This window comes from Mustela putorius, unplaced genomic scaffold (genome assembly GCF_011764305.1).
Source record: "Mustela putorius furo isolate JIRA1106 unplaced genomic scaffold, ASM1176430v1.1 tig00000421_pilon_pilon_pilon, whole genome shotgun sequence".
Classification (NCBI taxonomy): Eukaryota; Metazoa; Chordata; class Mammalia; order Carnivora; family Mustelidae; genus Mustela; species Mustela putorius.
Window position 1 is genome coordinate 14,430,994 of NW_025421375.1, and position 14,992 is coordinate 14,445,985.

The following is a 14,992-nucleotide window of genomic DNA, read 5'->3' on the forward strand; positions in this document are numbered from 1 at the left end:
TATTGCCAGAAACAGTGACAAGGGTTGGAAGCTGTGAAATTGAGAAAATGGTGAAGGTGAACCGAAGTATAGCTATTGAAAAATCGGATGGCAGGACTTCTGCACAATATGTAAGTAATAAGTATTCAGTGAAAAAAATGGAATGGTAATATAATGATAAAGGATTCTTGGTAAATGGATAAATAGATGGATGAGGTAGAAAAATATTGAATATTTCCAACTTTATAATTTTAACAAAGATTTAATCAGGGATAATATATGATTGCTATATTGTATTCTGTTACAACCTTTGTTGTACTTTTCCATCTATAAGTACAAAAAATAAAGACATAATGTCCTCTAATCACTATCTGTGAGATGCTAAGGACTTATTTTGCTCTGCTTCTTTTATACTGTTTCATATTAACAAGACATCTTAAAACATCATGAAAAGTACCAACCTTGAAAGCTGCATTTTGTTTTTCTCATCTCACCTAAAAAAATAAAAAGACAAGAAAAAAAAAAGAAATTTAAGTGAAAGCCAATTAAGGCAACACGACAGTAAAAAGAACATTAAAAAAAACAAATTTTACCCATTTTTCCTTGACAAAGGCGACACATTTAACTGTAAAGAGAGAAATACTCTGATAAAACTTTTTCTCCCCCAAATACTCTTTTTTAAAATGTTTTGTGCTTTTTGTACTTCATGATAGTTAGCTTTTTAAAATTTGGGGAGGCAAAGCAATTATCAATGACAATGAGAAAAAGTACAGAGGGGATGTTTAATAAAAATGATAAAACTAAATTGCATATAAGAAGAAAACATATAGGCAGCAATTAATCAACCCATGGAAATGTGCCATCATGATAAGAGTTTTTGATAAATTCAGACAAGGGTATTTTAAGAGGCTATTATAATTTACTCTCAGGTTTCTGTATTTCTCTTCTTGAATGCTGATTAGAACATAGGCTTTTGCTTCTTTTCCCTCTTTGCTTCCCCAATAATCTGTTCTCCCTTATGGACCAAGTGATTATTGTGTTGTTTATAATAACTGTTCTACATTCCTTATGGAAATTGTAATTATGATGCTGAATATTCAAACTGCAAGCCACTTTTCTCAGGGAAATTGTAATTATGATAATGCAGTATTTACCCAACCAATGTTTTCTAGTCATTGTTCTCTTTGAGGAATGAGGAGGTGAGAGAAAAAGCACTGAAATAAAACATCCTGTTGGGATCTCAGATACGTATTCTGGAAAAGCATAATAATAATCATAACAATAGCTGATAATTGCTATAGGGCAGGTGTGGTATAATCAGGCTGACATATATGGGACATACAAGCATATTACATGCAGGCGTATGTGAATTACATACATTTCTCAATTAACTTTCATACCAAGCTCATGAGGCAAGTCATATTACTATTCCAATTTTATAAGGCTCAGGTATATTGAGCAATTTACCTAACATCACACAGCTAGTAAATAGTAGAGTAAGGTTTAAACCCATATCCGTAAGACTTGTAAGTCTTTGTATGTCGAAAGCCTCTGTTTCATTCACTGGTGTCAGTGCACATTGGTAAACTGATTCACCGACAGTCTCCTTTTTCCAAAACCAGCATTTCTCAATTTCTGTGAAGTATAGTTGGCTTCTTGGCAGACAGATACTGACTATACCCCTTACTCCTAAAAAGTAGAATTTCTACCTTACCCCAAGAATGGAATAAACCTCTGTGCAGAGTGAAATTCAATGCCATCTTTTTTGAAGGGCAATTTGACATTATTCATTAAAATTAAAATTTTTTCATGCCCTCTGACCCAGCGGTTATATTTCTAGAATTTATGCTAGAAGTATACAAGTAGTCATCACAGCGTTGCTTTAAATAATGAAAACAGGGGCGCCTGGGTGGCTCAGCTGGTTAAGCTATTACCTTTGGCTCAGGTCATGATCCTAGAATCCTGGAATCGAGTCCCACATCGGGCTCCCTGCTCCTCGGGGAATCTGCTTCTCCCTCTGGCCCTCCCCCCTCTTGTGCTCTCTCTTAGTCTTTCTCAGATAAATAAAATCTTTAAAAATAAATAAATAGATAGATAAACAAATAAATAAGTAATGAAAGCCTATAGAAGAAGCCCGAATGTCCACTCTGTGATTCAATAGGATATTAAAGTTATTAAAAAGCAGGGTTACACAGTATGTGTCCTGGAAAAATGCCCATAAAACACTGTTAAGTTAAAACAGCAAGTTGTGAAATAGTATATATGATTTTACCATTGTTAAGTGCATATATTTATTTGTGTATATATAATATCTGATTTTACATAGAAGAAAATCTAGGAGAATAGATACCAAATACTTAAAGTAGTTGTCTTTTAGTAATAAGTTGAAGAGGGAACTTCTTCCCTACCATGATTAATGAATTCTCAGTGCTTGAAATGTTTATAGCGAACATGCATTTTTTTGATAAGCAGAAAACAAATTTTTAAAAATATAAAAAGACAGAATTAAGGACACCCCCAAATAAACACAGAATTATATTTATTTCAAAAAGAAGACAAACAAAACAAAGTAAAATCCAACGTCAATCACTGAAAAATCTCAGTAAGTGAGCCCTCAGGGAGGATGAGAACTGGGTCTCTCCTGACTCATCTGCCTGCCGTACTTCTACTTTGCCAGATCTCTGCAACCAGAGCCCCAAGCAAGGATGGAGACTCACTAGAAATCAGTAGTAACTGTTTAGGATTTTTTCAATATTAATAAGCAGTGACCAAGCACCTACCACATACAAGTACTTTACAGACGTGTTTTTAAATCTCATAATTGCAAGGCAGGTATTTTTACTTTTAGTTTTATAAATGAGGAAAATCATGATCACTGAAATTATTTATTTATCCAAATATTCTAAGTTGGCCTAAGTTCTCTCTCTCTTTCTTTTTTTAACTTGGGAAACTGACCAGCCTTGATCAAAGAAGAAACTAAGGTTAAAAAGAAGCTCAGAAACTAAATCAAAACGGGGAATAGAAGGCAAGAACAAAAATATATAGTGATTTTTTTTTTTAGCATACTACATTCTAGTCACTGACTTACCACCTTATGGAGCTTGAAGATTTCCAAGATCTGTTCTTAATTCTTTTCTAAGCTTTAATCTATGTCTGATACCCTGCCCAAGGGGTTCCTGTCCCCCTTCACATTCCTTTTTTAAGCCTTGGAATATACACTCTTGTTCTTTTAGTGGAACCCATTTATTTCATAAAGTCCACACAATGTGTATTTCTGTTCTCCGACATGTGGAAAGGTTGATGAGGTGTCCAACCTGCTAACAACAGGGGTCAATGCCAAGCCTCAATTTCAGCATTAGGCCTCAGGGAGAGCAACCATGCACTTGATGGAAATCTGATTATGACCCTGAACCTCTTCTACCTAAGATAGAGCAATGATTCATTTTTATGAAAACCGAAGCAAATTCCCAATATAGGTTTGCTTATTTGTCTGTAGGGCCTTGTTCAGCACCATGATCTGAGTGTTTGATACATAAGTACACGATACTGCATAATATTACCTCAGACCAGTAGAAATTCTTTGGACTTCAGCAGTGAACACATAATTAGGCAATCTATTCATCTTAAACATACTGCATGAACCAGAAGCCGCTGGCCTGATGGTCCAATGGAATGCACTTTTGACATGACAGCTTAAACACCAGTTTGAAGATCATATCTTGCAGTCATGGGGTGTCATTGAAAGGATCTGATAAATATTCCACATCAAGAACTTTCTTTGGTACTGCATCCCCAACAGACAGAATGAATACATGGGTCTAGGAACCAAGGGGAGGAAATAGAAGTGGTTAAACTTAGCATCACTCCCAGTAGCCTAACTGGAGAATTTGTTCTTTCTGTTTCCACAAATTTAGGTTCTGAGGATCCAGAGATTTTGATTTTCATTGAGAGGATGTTTCTATGAGAGGACAAAGTAGGAGTCTCAAACTTTAAAATGTATTTTGCATCCAATCACTTTGGGCATCCTATGCCAGCTGACTGGCAACAGGAAGTCGCCATACTGACAGGGCAACTGACTGATCATCAAGAAGAAGTAGAGCTACTGTCCTACCACGAGGGCAGGGAAGGATTTCTGATATCCAAGTGGTTCAGAGAACATTTCCTAGTATTTTCCTGCCTGTTTTTATAGTAAATGGACAATTACAGCAACCATGACCTAAGAAGGGGATGGTGAGGAGAGGTTCAGCCCCCTCAGTAACAGTCTGAGCCAGCCACAAGGTAAACCACATATATCAATATCTCAGTAGAGGAGCAGGCAGAGGAAGAAAGAATTCTAGAAGAGTAGTAGAAGAGAAAAGACAATAGGAAGACAGTAAGTATTAGTACTGTTGTGGCCTTGAGACTAGATGCACCAGCAGGGGCTATGGTGTGGGGACCATAGTGGGGTACTCTTCCTTTTGAAAGTTTTCTGAAAAAAGGTGACCTACTAAGGAATCCTGGAGAAGCTGCTCCAAGATGGTATAAACTTATTATAGGAAGCACGAAGAGCCAAATGTCACAAGAAGTAGACACAGTAGATGGTAGAGGTCATCACCCACATTCCCCTTCAGGACAAGGGAGTCATTTCCACAGCTGTCTCAAGTGTTGGTTTTTGATGGCTCAGAGCTGACTCCCTCTCTGGAGATTTTTCTCCTTCTACCAAAGGGCACTGACTCATCCAGATTATTGCCTCTCCCACAGGCAGCTCACATCCAACAACTCATCACTAAAGGAGTACAAAGCCCCAGCCCCCTTTTTTCTATCTTGGACAACTTCAACAATGTTGATCCAAGTACACTCCCCAACCAACTTCCTGCATAAAACACTTCCAGCTCAGAATCTTTCTCTCTCAGGAAAATTGACTTAAAGCAAGATTACAAAACCCAGAAGACATGGCACTGAACATTGAACACAGATACAACTGCCTGTAAAGCCCATATTGTATATATAATGTCTTCTTGTTTCCCATAAAGAACAGCTTAGAGGCTGGTATTCCTTAGCATCTGACTTTTGAATTCCACTCAGGTCACGACTAGGTTTGAAAGATCAAGATCCAGGTCAGGTTCCACACTCCACAGAAAGTCAGCTTGGGATTCTTTCTCTCCCTCTCCATTTGCCCCTCCCCCTGCTCATGCTCTCTGTTTCAAATAAATAAATAAATAAATATTTTTTTAAAGGCTTAATTTAATTTTCAACATATATTTGTTTAGGCAGGAAACACAGCCAATAATGCTATGTTTAAGTGTTACACAGTATCTATAATTTGCTTCCATTAGAATATTAAACTAATGTATTTATATCTCTTGAAATTCAGACTGAGTTAAATTAATAGACATACATACACATACATACTAACTTTTATTCTGTTAAAATATATATGTACATACATATGCATGTATGGTTATATATCTAGGTTATAAAACATATCTCAAAACTAATTCCCAGGTTAATTTGGCCCAAATCCCTAGTTTTGCTAGACTATTTTCAGAGCAATATGATACTTTTAACCATGCCATTTTTCTAGGAAAAAATTCCATACTTCTCTTTCTTTCTCAGAAAACTTAAAAGATTAGTTATGGAACAAGGACTTACATTTTTACCATAAATGTAAGGATTTTATCAGGCATGAAATGTAGTCAGAACGATTTACAGTCCAGTAAAATATTACTTTAGGCAGCTTTTATAATCAGAATACAGAAGTTACCTAATTCTATGCAGTTTTGAGAGAATGCTGTTAGGATTTTACAACCAGTGAAGAGTGCAATTCAGTGGTCACCACATCTCTCTAATCTCTTTTCTGGAAATCATTGTACCTCTTTGCTCTATTCCCAAAGAAATTTCACATCACCAATTCCTTTTTCTCGCTTACCAGCTCTTAATACTGGATCTAATCACTATGCCCTTCTGTCTAAAGATGGCATCACTGACATGAATTTACTCATATCATCTGGTCATTATACTTCACTAAGGGCTCCTCATGATAAATAAACCCAAGGCGTTAGATTGTATTCCTTTGACAGAAAACCGAGACAAGAAAATTGCAAGAAACATATTTAACCTGGCCACACGGAGGGAGAAAATAGTTGCTACATGTAGAAGAAGACTTTCTAGCTTTCGTTTTATCTTACTTGTCCTAGTTGGTAAATAAAATATACTATATTATTTTGTTGGGGGCTGGCTTTTGAGAAACTCTGAAACATCAAAGGGATGTGAAGAGTTTCAACTTGGGATAACTGGCATACTCCCACAGAAGCTGCATTATATATCCCATGTGGAGATGTGGGTCATTAAAGCAAAACAAGGAACACAGGAAAGATTTTAAGTGAAGCATGAAGCTAATGAATTTTTTTTTTAAACTAAGAAGTAGCAGGCTTTGTACAGTATACTCCATTCAGTGAGCTTTAAGTTAAAGACATCCAGGGTGCCTGGGTGGTTCAGTCAGTTAAGCCGTTTCCTTCAACTCAGGTCATGATCTCAGGGTCCTGGGATACAGTCCCTCATCCACCTCCCTGTTCAGTGGGTAATCTGCTTGTCTCTCTGACCCTCCCCAATTCATATGCTCTTTCTCTTCTCTCAAATAAATAAAAATTAAAAAAAAAAAAAGACATCCAGACTTCCAGAAACACCTTGACTAGACTATTGTTCACCTAACGATCAGTAATTCTGTAGAACTGTACAATCAGGCATTCTAAATTCATTCTGGGGTCATTCATTATTCTTAAGCAAATTCATTAATATGTTAACCTGTAAACTTCGGAAAGACAGCAACATGGACTTACAACAGTTCATTAATCATTATAATTGGGGTTATAGAAGACAAAGATGCTCACTACTTACTCACAAGGAGCTTGCCCTGACTTAGAATGCCAGTCCACCTGGCATCCTCTCAGACCTGCATCAGTAAAAGGCTCCTCAGTGCCTAGTGAGCAATATGTTTGGTTCAGAGAAGAGAGTCAGTTTTGCCCATGACATTCGGAACTAGTCTAGCTGAGTGACTTTCAGTACAGAAAGTGACACGTTACGCTACATTTTATATCACAGTAGTACATACGAAAACACAGACCAACAAACAGATAAAGACTTACAGACAAAGGCATGGGGTTGAGTTTGTAAGCCCAGGGTCTCTCCAGGACAGAGCCTATTGGTGGAAAACTGATGTTGCTAAGAATTTAATTTTGATACAGTTTTTCAAAGAATACCTAAAATTATTTAATTTTAAATTAAGTAAGAGTGAGAGGTTGGGGAAATGTCTTAATCTAGGGTGAATTATACAGAAACTGGCAGCAGGCTGGAGCCAAAGGCATGGTTTGGAGATAAGGAGGCAGTTTGTACGAACTGTTGAGGTGGCACCTGCAAGAGAGTGAATGCAGATTTGTTTGATGTTTGACAGAGATGGCAAAGAGAATCCAAGTTAACTAATGTGAAATCACACCTTCCTACCACTCTGGAGAAGCAATATGGTTAAAAAAGCACTGAGCAAGGAATCAGGAGGCCAGCCTTTAGTCTATTCTCTACCCCCAAATAGTTTTCTATTTCAGGGCAACATTTTTCCTTAACCTGTGGGACAAGTTAAGTCCCAAGAGGTAAGCTAAGCATAGGAAAGGTATACAGCTTGACTTCATCTAAGTAAGAGATAGCTAGTAGGGTGTATCCAAGCCAGCATCCCTGAAAGGGAACAAAAAGCATATTCAGAAATGTGAAACCTACGTGGAAAGACAAAGGAGAAGGAATAGAATCAAAATATGCACCAGAACCAAATGTCAGGGGATATATGGAAAACTGGATTAATCCCATGATAGCATATGTTTGGATATATGAGGTAGATCCCAGAGATCATACAGCACAGCAAGAAATGTGGATTTGTGTTGACTGTTCAGGAATCACATGGTGTATTTGTGGCCTGATGTCAAGGTGGACTGTAAGCACTGCGCAAAAGGCATGTCTCTCTCTCTTTCATGTGGTAAGTGGCACATGGTAAGCTCTCAACACATAACTTAGAATGAGTGAATGAATGCACATGTGACTAGAGGAGATAAAAGGGACAGAACTAAATGGGACAAATACAGCAAATAACTAAGTGATGCATTTGGTGAATATGGTTGGTCAAAAAAGCACTGGCCAAGGGATCAGGGAGCCAGGGTGTCATTATAGGTGCCTTATAATTTTTAAACTAGTCCTTAATATCATTTAGTCTTTTAAAATAAAATAAAGTCATACAATGAAAGATACGAGATTTTTTACTTGTTTCACCTCCTCCCCAAAAACCGCACTACTTGACACAGAATGATTTAGACAGGAATATAGGAAAAAAAGTATGACTTCTTTTTAAGGTTTTATTTATTTATTTGAGAGAAAGAGGGAAAGAGAGAGGAGGAACAGAAGGAAAGGGGGAGAATTTCAAGCACGTTCCCCCCTGAGAGGGGAGCCCAATACAGGGCTTGATTCCATGACCCAAGCTGAAATCAAAACTCAGACATTTAACCGACTGAGCCACCCAGGTGCCCCTAGAAGTATGACTTTGAATCAGTAGGAAATGTGATGTGTTTCCCACACATTGTAATGCTGTCTTAAGCTTTATTATTATACCTGCAGTATATAAAGGAAGGTAGGAAATGAACCTGCTTTTCTGATCAGTTGTCACATCAACAGAGAGCATTGCTTTGTTTTGGAAACCAGATTTTATAAGATGCACAAACAAATGGAACATAATCTGGGAAAAAGGCTAAGTTAGTAAAGAAATTCAAAATAAGGAATGGCTGAAGAAACTGAACATGATCAGAGGAAACACTCAAATTGTTTTGGAACATCTGAACAAGTCATAAAATTTTAGCTAGAGAGATTTCCAGTAACATGATGAAGAATACTAAAAACTGTCTCAAGATGGCTTTTATTGCCTTAAGACAGGGGCTGGCAAACTACAGGCTGCCAAAACCAGTCTTATTCTTTATATATTGTTGATGTCTGCTCTCTTGATATAGTAACAGAGATGAGCAGATTAGACAGAAACCATACAGCCTACAAATATATTTACTATGTGACCATTTACAGAAAAAGTTAGATGGCCAGTGCCTTGAGAGATAGACAACCATTCCTTCATTTATTAATTCATTTAGGAAACATGTTTCAAGCATATACAAGGACTCTAAAATGTACAAGACACTGATAAGATATAGATAAGACTTAGTAGGTACATTAGTCTAGGTACATACTTGTCACCAGACATAAATAAACTATGTGACCATTAACAGGACATTTTAGAGAGGAGAAAATCATGAAATAAATTATTAGACCCAATGACTACAAAGGCTTTCTTTCAAATGCAAAATTCTTTAAAAGGGGCAGTTTCGTGGAGGAAAAAGCCTTAAAAACATTGGTAAATGGAAACAGATGGAGAAGTAGGAAGTGAGGTTCCTTTAGGTACAGAGAAGAGTGAGTGCTCAGAGAATAAAACCAGTCAATTTGGATAAGCATACAGAGTAGGAGTGTAGAAACACAGAGGAGGTATGTCTGGAAAGACCAGAAGAACCACAGTGGGAAGGGTATTCTATAAGGCTTAATATTTCTCAGGTTATTTCAGACAATGGGAAGCTACAAAATTAAATCCTGGGTATATGGATTTGACAGTGGTATGTAGGATAAATTTGTGAAAAAGGAATAGTACAGGCTTAAAATAAGAAAAAACACAAAATCTACATACTGGTTGGGAAGAGAGAAGCAGAAGTGGATGTGTATTTCACATGAATGAGATATGTTGGGTCCATAGCAACTCGGGCTCTTCAAGCACAGGGAGCAGTGGCTAGGAATGACTGGGGCCTGTCCCTGACTGTCTATTTCTTTCTCAGGGCCAGAGGTTTCCTTTCTGTAAGACTCAAAGAGACACGGTAAAGTCCATCTTCAATACACAAAGAAGTCCAACCCTGGTGGGTAGAAAAGTATTGTCATTCAAAACAGGATGCCTGATAGTGATTATGGCTAGGTAGAATGTTGTTTGGAGTCTTAGAGGAGAAGCCATCACTTTTTTCAGGGTCCTAGTTAAAAGGCAACAATTGAATTCTACTTTAATTTCCCAGTTGACCCATTCATTCTTTAGAAGGATACTGTTTAGTCTCCATGTATTTGGGTTCTTTCCAAACTTCCTTTTGTGGTTGAGTTCTAGCTTTAGAGCATTGTGGTCTGAAAATATGCAGGGAATGATCCCAATCTTTTGATACCGGTTGAGTCCTGATTTAGGACCGAGGATGTGATCTATTCTGGAGAATGTTCCATGTGCACTAGAGAAGAATGTGTATTCTGTTGCTTTGGGATGAAATATTCTGAATATATCTGTGATGTCCATCTGGTCCACTGTGTCATTTAAGGCCTTTATTTCCTTGTTGATCTTTTGCTTGGATGACCTGTCCATTTCAGTGAGGGGAGTGTTAAAGTCCCCTACTATTATTGTATTATTGTTGATGTGTTTCTTTGATTTTGTTATTAATTGGTTTATATAGTTGGCTGCTCCCACATTGGGGGCATAGATATTTAAAATTGTTAAATCTTCTTGTTGGACAGACCCTTTGAGTATGATATAGTGTCCTTCCTCATCTCTTATTATAGTCTTAGGCTTAAAATCTAATTGATCTGATATAAGGATTGCCACTCCTGCTTTCTTCTGATGTCCATTAGCATGGTAAATTCTTTTCCACCCCCTCACTTTAAATCTGGAGGTGTCTTCGGGCTTAAAATGTGTTTCTTGGAGGCAACATATAGATGGGTTTTGTTTTTTTATCCATTCTGATACCCTGTGTCTTTTGACAGGGGCATTAAGCCCATTCACATTCAGGGTAACTATTGAGAGATATGAATTTAGTGCCATTGTATTGCCTGTAAGGTGACTGTTACTGTATATGGTCTCTGTTCCTTTCTGATCTACCACTTGTAGGCTCTCTCTTTGCTTAGAGGACCCCTTTCAATATTTCCTGTAGAGCTGGTTTGGTATTTGCAAATTCTTTCAGTTGTTGTTTGTCCTGGAAGCTTTTAATCTCTCCTTCTATTTTCAATGATAGCCTAGCTGGATATAGCATGCTCATGGATTGGAAGAATAAATATTGTGAAAATGTCTATGCTACCTAAAGCAATCTACACATTTAATGCAATTCCTATCAAAGTACCATCCATCTTTTTCAAAGAAATGGAACAAATAATTCTAAAATTTATATGGAACCAGAAAAGACCTCGAATAGCCAAAGGGATATTGAAAAAGAAAGCCAACGTTGGTGGCATCACAATTCCGGACGTCAAGCTCTATTACAAAGCTGTCATCATCAAGACAGCATGGTACTGGCACAAAAACAGACACATAGATCAATGGAACAGAATAGAGAGCCCAGAAATAGACCCTCAACTCTATGGTCAACTAATCTTCGACAAAGCAGGAAAGAATGTCCAATGGAAAAAAGACAGCCTTTTCAATAAATGGTGCTGGGAAAATTGGACAGCCACATGCAGAAAAATGAAATTGGACCATTTCCTTACACCACACACAAAAATAGACTCAAAATGGATGAAGGACCTCAATGTACGAAAGGAATCCATCAAAATCCTTGAGGAGAACACGGGCAGCAACCTCTTCGACCTCTGCCGCAGCAACATCTTCCTAGGAACAACGCAAAAGGCAAGGGAAGCAAGGGAAAAAATGAACTACTGGGATTTCATCAAGATCAAAAGCTTTTGCACAGCAAAGGAAACAGTTAACAAAATCAAAAGACAACTGACAGAATGGGAGAAGATATTTGCAAACGACATATCAGATAAAGGACTAGTGTCCAGAATCTATAAAGAACTTAGCAAACTCAACACCCAAAGAACAAATAATCCAATCAAGAAATGGGCAGAGGACATGAACAGACATTTCTGCAAAGAAGACATCCAGATGGCCAACAGACACATTAAAAAGTGCTCCATATCACTCGGCATCAGGGAAATACAAATCAAAACCACAATGAGATATCACCTCACACCAGTCAGAATGGCTAAAATCAACAAGTCAGGAAATGACAGATGCTGGCGAGGATGCGGAGAAAGGGGAACCCTCCTACACTGTTGGTGGGAATGCAAGCTGGTGCAGCCACTCTGGAAAACAGCATGGAGGTTCCTCAAAATGTTGAAAATAGAACTGCCCTATGACCCAGCAATTGCACTATTGGGTATTTACCCTAAAGATACAAATGTAGTGATCCAAAGGGACACATGCACCCGAATGTTTATAGCAGCAATGTCCACAATAGCCAAACTATGGAAAGAACCTAGATGTCCATCAACAGATGAATGGATCAAGAAGATGTGGTATATATACACAATGGAATACTATGCAGCCATCAAAAGAAATGAAATCTTGCCATTTGCAACAACATGGATGGAACTAGAGCGTATCATGCTTAGCGAAATAAGTCAAGCAGAGAAAGACAACTATCATATGATCTCCCTGATATGAGGAAGTGGTGATGCAACATGGAGGCTTAAGTGGGTAGAAGAAGAATAAATGAAACAAGATGGGATTGGGAGGGAGACAAACCATAAGTGACTCTTAATCTCACAAAACAAACTGAGGGTTGCCGGGGGGAGGGGGTTTGGGAGAAGGGGGTGGGATTATGGACATTGGGGAGGGTATGTGATTTGGTGAGTGCTGTGAAGTGTGTAAACCTGGTGATTCACAGACCTGTACCCCTGGGGATAAAAATAAATGTTTATAAAAAATAAAAAATTAAAAAAAAAAAAGGCAACAATTGAGAAATGAGTGTATCAAGTCCAGAAGGAAACAGCAGAGCAAAACAAACAACCTGAAGTTCAGCAGTAGAGTTTTGATTAACATGGTAGAAGTAGAAAAAAAAAATATGTGAGACTGTAAGTATTTGTATACAAAGGGCTGCAGCCCGTTGATTGGTGAGCTTGAGGTTATTAATGTATGATGTAATATAATTTGGAAGTGGGTGTGGTATGAATACAGATAACAGATCTCCCGGAATACTGGTACAGCCCATAGGATAATTGTAACTACTTTTGTGGGGAGCTCAAGTGTTTCAAGTGTCCAATTTGGGTTGGAGTGTACATGTATATATATCAAATATACAAAATGGTGCCTAAGTCTGAATGGGCGCCACCAAGAAGACAAATGGGCAGTAATCTTTTCAAAGATTATTATTATTGTTATTCCTAGATATAATTGTGGTTCTAAAAGGAAATCTTCATCTTCTGCCTGTAGTCTACTCAGTGGTGTTCAATGGAAGTGTTCAGCTTGCAGAAAGTCGGTTATATATTGACAAATGAGGAAATTACTTGGTTGGCCCATTATATTGCACTTCTAACCTAACCATCCTTTTGTAGAGAAGCCCAAAGCTGCAAATTTTAGGAAGATTTTTGGCCAAATCATTACAGCGCTGCCCTGTGGGTCAAAAGGCTCAGGCCATGATTCAGAGTTGTATATTTTATTTTTCCTTTAATTCACAGATGTTTGCATATTGTTATAGACACAGTGAGCATGTTGGAGGGACTGTATTGCAGTGAGAAGAGTGTCTTTGGATTCAGATGCACCTAGGCTGAATCCAAGCATTATTACTTATTAACTAGAAAACACTAGGGGAGATCCTTAACTTCTCTGAGCTCCAGTTCTCTTATCTATAAAATGAGAGTTACTGAGATTATAAAGATTGTGCCTGGCATTTATTAGACACAAAAGAAGTATCAGTTCCATTTCTTCTTCAATACTGTTTTTGATTATTAAACTATCTCAGCAAGTTGCATTTATCATCATGACATTCAAAATAGGAAAGCATTATTAGAACATCTCAAATGTCTAGTATTCAGACAAAGATATTCTCACATGGAATGCTTCACATGGAAAGATTCACATGAGGAAACTCATCAGATATGTCTTTGTAAAGCAATCACGTCAATAAATCATGTATTAAGTGAGTTTAGCTATCCACCTACACCGTATTATGGCCATTAATTGGTGTTCACTTATATTAAGGACAGACATAATATCCACGGGGAGAGTCAGCAGAATACCAACTAAATACATTTTATATTTTCTATGTTGTGTCTTAGCAATACTTAGAGCAAAGCCTTGAATCTCATGGGGCTCGTTCACATACAATCTGTGGCTCTTCCACACCTGAAACTCTCATATAGGAATACTGTAATTAAGTTCTATAGGCCACACAGTATTATTTAATAGGAAGTGCTAAAGCACAAAGGCATAATACTTGTTCTATTTTTAGATACCCTTGATAGGGGTCTTCAACTTGCTATGTGATCTTTGACAGGTTACTCGACCCTGTGGCTCATTTTCATGATCTGTAAAATGGGGATGGTAATAAATAGTACCCACCTCACTGGGCTGCTATGAGGATTAATTGGGAAACTGCTACAATTCAAGCACCTGATCACACTGGAATCGTGATTTTTTTCACACCTTTTTCCAAATATGATTTGTGGAGATGTATGACATATATGATGATTAGAACAAAAAGAAAAGGAATATTACTGTCAAAGGTGGTGGTTGTGGAGGTGGGGGTCTTTTCTGCCATAGAGCTGATCTTCCTCAAGCCCAATCCAGAACCAAGACCCTTGGTTCAAATCCTTCATTTGCACTTTATCACCTGTAGGATGAAACTCATTTGCTCTAGGATGTATGTGAGGCCCTTTGTAGGGCCTGTCTACCTTGCTGGAAGCGCTCGCTGCTTCATTTTTAAAGTTGAAATACCTGTCATAGATATCTAGTCTAATATCATACATCTCTACTCTTTTGTTAGAGCAGGATCTTGGGTTTCTGCTCTGCCTCTTGTCTTCATATATAGTTCCTTCTCTACCCAGCATGCTTTCTTCTCCCTTCTTGAATCTCCCATGAAACACTTTATAGTGTGGGAAGGTTTAGGAACGGAAGTCTAAACCCACTGGAAGGTCTCCAAGAAAGGCCAGCATGTTAAAGGCAGTA

General features: G+C 37.8%; 1 non-coding gene across 1 annotated transcript in view; it reads right to left on the reverse strand.

The window, feature by feature from the left end:
• Positions 1 to 14,992, reverse strand: part of LOC101687264 — an 870,167-nt gene that overhangs the window by 81,870 nt on the left and 773,305 nt on the right. The window contains exon 5 of the transcript XR_006606666.1: positions 441 to 473. This is a non-coding gene — a transcript (uncharacterized LOC101687264). The remainder of the gene's footprint in view (positions 1 to 440; positions 474 to 14,992) is intronic.